The following is a 6,702-nucleotide window of genomic DNA, read 5'->3' as shown; positions in this document are numbered from 1 at the left end:
AGGCCGTCGGGCCGCCCCGGCCTCCCGCCTGCCCGCCTGCCCTCCTTCTGCAGTGGCCAAGCGCGCAGGTGAGTTCCCTTCGCCGGGTGGGGCCGGCGCCCGGCCTCTCCCAGGAGGTTGTGCAACCAGCCCTGGGCAGGGTGGAGGGTGCGGGGTGCGGAAAGTTAAAGAAAGAGTCCGCAGACGCCCGAGAGAGGTGGCCGTTCCACGTCCGAGACCCCAGAGATGCTGCGCGTCCAGGGTCCAGCCCTCGCGCCGCCCCATAGGGTGATGTCTTGGAAAACAAAACAAACAATTGTTCTCTCCTGTCCACGGGCAGTTTTCTCTCCCAACACTTTGACTTTTTTGAATAGTTGACAGGCTCGTGCTGCTCCTGAAGGCAGGAAGGGTGCCCTCGCTAAAACAGGGACGGCAGGGGGTTCGAAGCCCCTCACCACCCCCTTGATGCACGAATAGCCGTCGCTTTCCTTATTCGTTAACTTCTTGAAACTTGTCTGCCGGCTTCCATCTGTTGTCTGGACCTGGAGAGGGATAGTGGTCTGTTGTTGCCGGGTTGCTTCCAGATTCCGTGCAAAATCCGATCCTCTCTTTCAGGGATTAGGAGGCTAGTGTAGGGAGCTATTCAGATCCGTGTTTCAGTTACAAGCTACGATTCATTAAAGTGATGTTTTAGTGTAGTGCTCAAACGCAGAAATACTCTCTCCCGTATAGAAAATTACCTAGCACACCATGCTTATTTGCACTTTGCATAGAATTCTCTGCATTTTATGGATGTACTGTTTGGTAAGAGAAGTAACGGATTTATTTGCAGCTGTGATGGCATATGATTTACAGTAATTGAAGACCATTTCATTAGCTCTTTCAATTTATTAAATTATAAAAACGCAACATTGCGACTCAGGGTATAGATTTTTGTGCATCACACAAATTTGTACTTTTTGGCAGGCACTTAATGTTGGTATTGAGGACTTTTGATGGAGGAAGACCGTGAAAGGCTTGAAGACTACGCCCCTTCTTTAGTCATGCCATCAGCTTTCCATTTCACTGCTGTGGCAGATCTTTTCTTTCCTAGCTGCGGAAGAGAGTTCAGTAACTTTCAGGGAAAACAAGATTTTTCCCATTATTGTACATCTGTAAAGCTTTTAAATATGTAGATGTCAAGGATTACAAATGAGAACACATTTTGTATGGTGCCGGAGCATTTGTTGGTTGAAGGAGTTTAGCAGAACACCATGGAAAAAAAATAGTGTCATTTGGAAATCCATTAGGCTGAAGCCTGTGAAATAATGGAAGCTCTAAAGTTGAATGCCATTGTTGTTTAGACCCCAAAAAAACCCACAAAATGTGCGGGGCAGACAGCAGATCTGTCTAGAATGCAGAGGTTATACAGTGAGGGAAAGTGCATTATATACAGCAAAGCAAATAGCATCAGCCTTTGATATCTCAACTTCAATAAGCCTTTAAAACCTATTATTTCCATATGTTCTGATAGTTGATATTTGTTGTTTTTTCTATTCTCTTTCGCACACTAAGAAATCCCTCTTTTCCCAGTGGAGCCCTGAACCTTAATAATTATAATAGAACCAATTCTAAATTATCCGTGAAAGGGGAGTATATAGGTCATTGAAACAGAAAAAATACAAAAACCGAATTTTCACCTACTTGATTTACTTCCACACCATTTTTTTCTTTCGCCGCAACTATTAAAAAGCAGTAAAAGTCTACCTCTAAGTGGTACATGAGGAGAGAATAGACGTTAGAGGCTTACATGATAGCTATTCAGAACCCCTATATCAACAATGCTGAGGGTTTTTTTTTTTTTAAAGAAATCTAGTCTGAATTCTAATTTAGAAGTCTTTTAAAAAGAATTTAGTAGTTTAGCAACATCTGTGAGTATTTTCCTTATTTTATATATGGGAGAACAAATAAAAAGCCAAGTGACTTCCTCCCAGGTTATTGAGCAGGGCATGCAGAAAGCCGGAGAGAGAGTAACTCGTCTGCTTCCTGTATCATTTGGTAGCATTGTGAGTACATCAAAAGATCATAAAGTGAATCTAGCTAAGCTCTTTTAAAGAGTCAACAAGTTGAGAAGCATACCATTTTGAAAACTTAATTTTTTCAAAAAAATCCTGGAAGAGGCTGAATTCACCTTTTCCTGATCAAAACTTAAAACGGCCAAGTCGAAGGCACACGCCTGCCGTTTTGCCTTGATGGGTTCCTTTTGACACGAGGCTGGGAGAAGAGCAGATGGTCATGCTACTTGGAGTTTTCCACCCATTTGATGTTTCCATGAAGAAACAATTCGCCAGAAGCCAGCCACAGCTACAGTTGCACCGAGATGATGCTAAACCCTGATTAGCACAGACCTTCGCTTACAGAAGCGGGAGGATGTTAAACCAGTCGGTGTTTCCCTGGTTCAGTAAACTTAGGGACAGCTTAGTCTTGTAATAGTTAGAGGGGCCAGAGTTAGCAACTGCTCCGGTAGTAACAGCATAGAAACAATGGACTCTGGTCATTTTTTTCTTCGCTTTAATAAAATCAAGCTGCTTGTTAAGCTGAGTTACCTTATAAGATGATTTCTTTGCAGCCTTGCCACGATTGCCATTTCCACTAGTTGATTTTGATCATCGCTCTCTTTCTGTTCAGATCGAACTGCATTTTATGATGTCAGAAAATTACTAAATGGTTGAAGATGTTGACTTAAGCTATATCCAAAAAAAGCTCATGGTTCGCCTTCAGCAAGAAAGGCATCATCTGAAAGATAGTATCTCTAATACTGTGTGTGTTGAATTACAACATGAGATTCCATGAAGCTCAGAAAAAAGGCACCATGGCCTTTTTTCAGTCAACTGTTTTTAAATCTTTAAAGGTTTTCTTCAACCGTTTTTAAAAATGTAAAGGTTTTCTTCCTGGAGCCATAGTACTACTTCCAGTGGTTGCTCCGAGCTGGTTTCATTGCTAGGTCAGCCACTGAACAGTTTTCTTAAAATGATACAAAGTGTTTATTTTATTTTTGTAGCCTTTTAATGGCTTGGAATTAGGTTATTTGGGCATGTACATTTCTCATTTTATTGTTTGAATACCTGTTCCGCTGACGGTTCTGACATTATTGGCGTCTTCTCAACCCAACAATTCATTGATGTAGATTGTGCCCATGTAAAAATCATTATCAAGCACTAACTATATGCAAAGCATTGTTCTGAGCACTTAGCATTTAGTCCTCCTGACATCCTTATTGGGTAAGGGTTATTATTTTATAATTCTGTTTTACAGTTGAGGAAATGGGAAGGGAGGCAAAGTAATTTGCCTAATAAAGAGTACTGAGGAGCCAGAGTTTCAGTCTAGAAAATTGATTATGAAGACTGAATCTTCTCAGGATATACTTAAAGACTGTTCAGGCTTGTTGGTAGTTACTGTGATATTTCATCAATCCATCCTTTTAAAGTGTATCAAAGACACAGTACTGCATAAGTGAAGAAAACCTAGCAGTACTATAAAGACTATTGCAATATCTTGGGACAAAAGGCAGATTATTTAACAATAACCTAAAACATTTGAAGAGAAAAATATCATAAGGACATTACTGGGGTAACTGATTAAGTTTGGAGGTAGACACTGATTTAGATGACAGGATTATGTCAATGTTAAATGTCCTGGCTTTGATCACTGTACTGTGGCTCGTGTAAGAAACTGATCTTGTTCTGTCGCTGAAGAACGTTTTGGGAGTAAAGACGGCACACATGTCTTCCTCTGAGCGGTTCAGGGGAAAAAGTGTATAGAAACAATGATTTTAAAAATGGGCAAAAATGTATTGGTAACTCTAGGTAAAAAGCATTTAGAAATTCGTTGTACTATTCTTTTCTGTTTGAAATTATGGCAAAAGAAGAAGTTACCCCAAAGTGAAGGTAGATAACAGGAAATGAAGGTGTAACATTCTAAGAAATTTTTTTTTAAGTTAAGTGAGGGATTGTTTCCTGTGCTCTGATTTTTCTTTTTTTCCTTTTTTTCCTTTTTAGGGGTTGGAGGAAGGAACTTGAAACAAACAAAAAAATCTTATCAAAAATGACTTGATTTTCTCATATTTCAAAATCTGGCCGTTGAGAGCTCCCCAATTTGCCCATCTCTAAAAACCCATGCACAGTGTTTTCCTCACCTCTTTGTAATGGGTTGGAGGTGGGATGACATTAAAAACATTAGCACCTCTAAGAGATAAGACATAAAGACAGTCTACTTTTAGTGATATTGAAAGTTAAATTGGGTTAATATATCATTTCCTTGCCTAAAAACCTTCAGTGGCATGCTGATGTTGACTGGTTTTTGAATCAGGACTCTGTACCCTACTTTTAAAGGCAGCTTGGAGACCCATGCCAGCCTTTCTAACTTGGTCTCCCGCCATCCCACCAAATACAGTCCCCTCTGGCCACATCAGATCTTTGTTGGTGATGATCCGTCCTGCCTTTGTCCGTGAACTGTTCAGGCTTTGCCTGGAACGCACCCCATCATTTTTCTGCTGAAATTCTGTTTAAGTCTCTCCATAACATCTACGGGGTCGCTGTCTCTAATCTCACATAGAATTAAATTTTCCTTTGTACTGCCTTATCAGTGCTATCCGCTTTCATTCAGCAATTTCTTAGTAAGCATATACTGTTAGCCAGAAACCGTGCGAGAGACCAGGGTTCAAAGGCACTCACGGTCTGGTGGCTGGGACTGATTTGGAAACAAACAGTCCTCAGATAAGTATATAACAGAAAAATAAACAGAGTACTCAGAGAATTACGAACTCTGACAGCTTAGTCTTGAAGAAAAGGATTACAAAGAAAGCCTTAGTGAGGTACCATTCCCCCACCCCCCCCAACCTGGCCCATTTCCAGATTGGAGACTTCCAGCACAATAATCTAATTAAAGGTATGAAGATGAAAACAATTGTAGTGCCTGTGGGCCATATCGGTAGACGTGTGACAGGAAGCTAAAAATACAAATCTGGACCTCAGGATGGAGAGGTTGAGTCTGGATACAGGGATCCTATGGATGGGTGATTTTCAGGGCGCATAGGCAGGAAAGACCTAGAGGTGGACTAGAATCTCTTGGGATTGTGTACTTTTCAACACCGCCCCCTCCCCCTTCATCGCCCAAGATTCTGCTCCTCCTCTTGTGACACCCTTCCCGGCTCACCAAGGAAAATGAGAGGCAGTATTGATGGCCCCGTGTTGTGTGCGTGAGCCGTGGGTAAGCAGGAAACAGCTCAGAAACACTGGTGGTTAAGTGGTTAAAGGCCTGATTGATGAAACCACCCAAGAAGAGGAGGAGGAGGAGGAGGAGGAGGAGGAGGAGGGGGGAATCCTCAGCGAGATGAACTTGTAGAGGGTGAGTGGAGAAAAGAGGAGCCAGTGACAGACGGTTTAGGAAGGAGTGCCAGGGAGGACCGAGACCCCACCTGGAAAGCAGAGGCACATTGAATGCCGAGTGAATGGGTGGGCGGCAGTGTCTGGTGCTGCAGTGACAGGCACGCGAGGGCGGTTTCAGCCACAGGTAGTGGCAGAGGCCCAGAGCCACTGAATTCTTGAGCACGTGCGGTCGAGGAACAGAAGACAGCAGAAGAGCTTACCTCTGCCAGGGAATTGGTAGGAAAGGTGAAGGAGAGGCGGAGAGGTAGATGGAGGGGAAAGGTAGAATTCCCAAGGGAGATTTCTTTAAGATTGGGGGGGTGGGGGTGGGGAGTCTTGTCTAGGTGTGTTTGCTGAAGAAAAGGGACAGATGGAGAAACTGAAAGGGCAGGAACTAATGGGACAAGATCCCTTAGGAGTGGTTAGCAGAGTTGAGGAGAAGAAATTCTTGCTTTGGCGGGAGCACCTGGAGGCTGGGAACTACTTCTCACCCGTCTGATGTGCCTGATAATACCTGGCGTGCGATGGGCATTCAGAAGATGTTTATAAAAATGAGTAAGGACTTTACTTTTTGGGAATTAGTGTTTCCTGATTAGTGTAGTAGAATAATGGGGGAAAAAAACCAAACAAACCCTCTGCTGTTTTAAGCCTATAATTAACATCTGTCAGGTACTCTCTATAAGCAATATATTTGCAGTATTGTATTCTTTGAAATAAAGCGGAAAATCACAAATGAAGTGATTATAAGCTAGTAACAGTCATGATCACTTGATTTCTCTGTGCCTGATTGGTATTTTTTTTTTAATGTTTTTTTATTTATATCNGGCGGCTGCCATTCACAGAAGAAACACAGGTATGTAAAGTCCATAGAAGACAGACACTGTTCCGTTATTTAACAGAGGGATACTAACAACTTCCTGTCCTTAGGATTAAAATGATTAATTTATAAATGTTCAGAAAAAGGTCATCTCTTTCATCGTTGTCTGTGTCAGATTTCACCTTTCGTAAATATTCCTAACATTAACAGTGACTTCCTTTGTATAGAACTTTCGGTTCTGTGAAACTTGATTCTTTGAGAGTATATTCAGAAAGAACAAATTAGTTAAGAAAGGTGAAGTCATCTCATCACAGACCATATTTCACAGTGCAGATGGTGAGTGAATCCGCGTGGGTTTCATTCTGCTGTGCCGCTTCCACTGTTGTAGACCTAAAACCCAAAACAAATATGTGAAGGCAGTTCTGGTCCACATTTTCCTTCCGACTGTTTGTAAACTAGTGTACATATTGATAGTATCTCATTTCGTACTGCTCATCCCCC

At 42.1% G+C, this 6,702-nt stretch overlaps 1 protein-coding gene across 3 annotated transcripts in view; it reads left to right on the top strand.

Moving 5' to 3' along the window:
* The window catches only part of RCAN3 (RCAN family member 3), a 38,120-nt gene continuing 31,418 nt past the window's right edge, over window positions 1–6,702 (top strand). For all 3 annotated transcript variants that reach the window (XR_013337980.1, XM_077775631.1, XM_077775632.1), the window contains exon 1: window positions 1–68. The gene's annotated coding sequence lies outside the window, so the exon portion shown is untranslated. The remainder of the gene's footprint in view (window positions 69–6,702) is intronic.

The sequence above is a fragment of the Crocuta crocuta genome, unplaced genomic scaffold (genome assembly GCF_008692635.1).
Source record: "Crocuta crocuta isolate KB4526 unplaced genomic scaffold, BGI_CrCroc_1.0 scaffold127, whole genome shotgun sequence".
Taxonomy (NCBI): Eukaryota; Metazoa; Chordata; class Mammalia; order Carnivora; family Hyaenidae; genus Crocuta; species Crocuta crocuta.
This window is presented reverse-complemented; position numbering and strand designations above follow the sequence as displayed.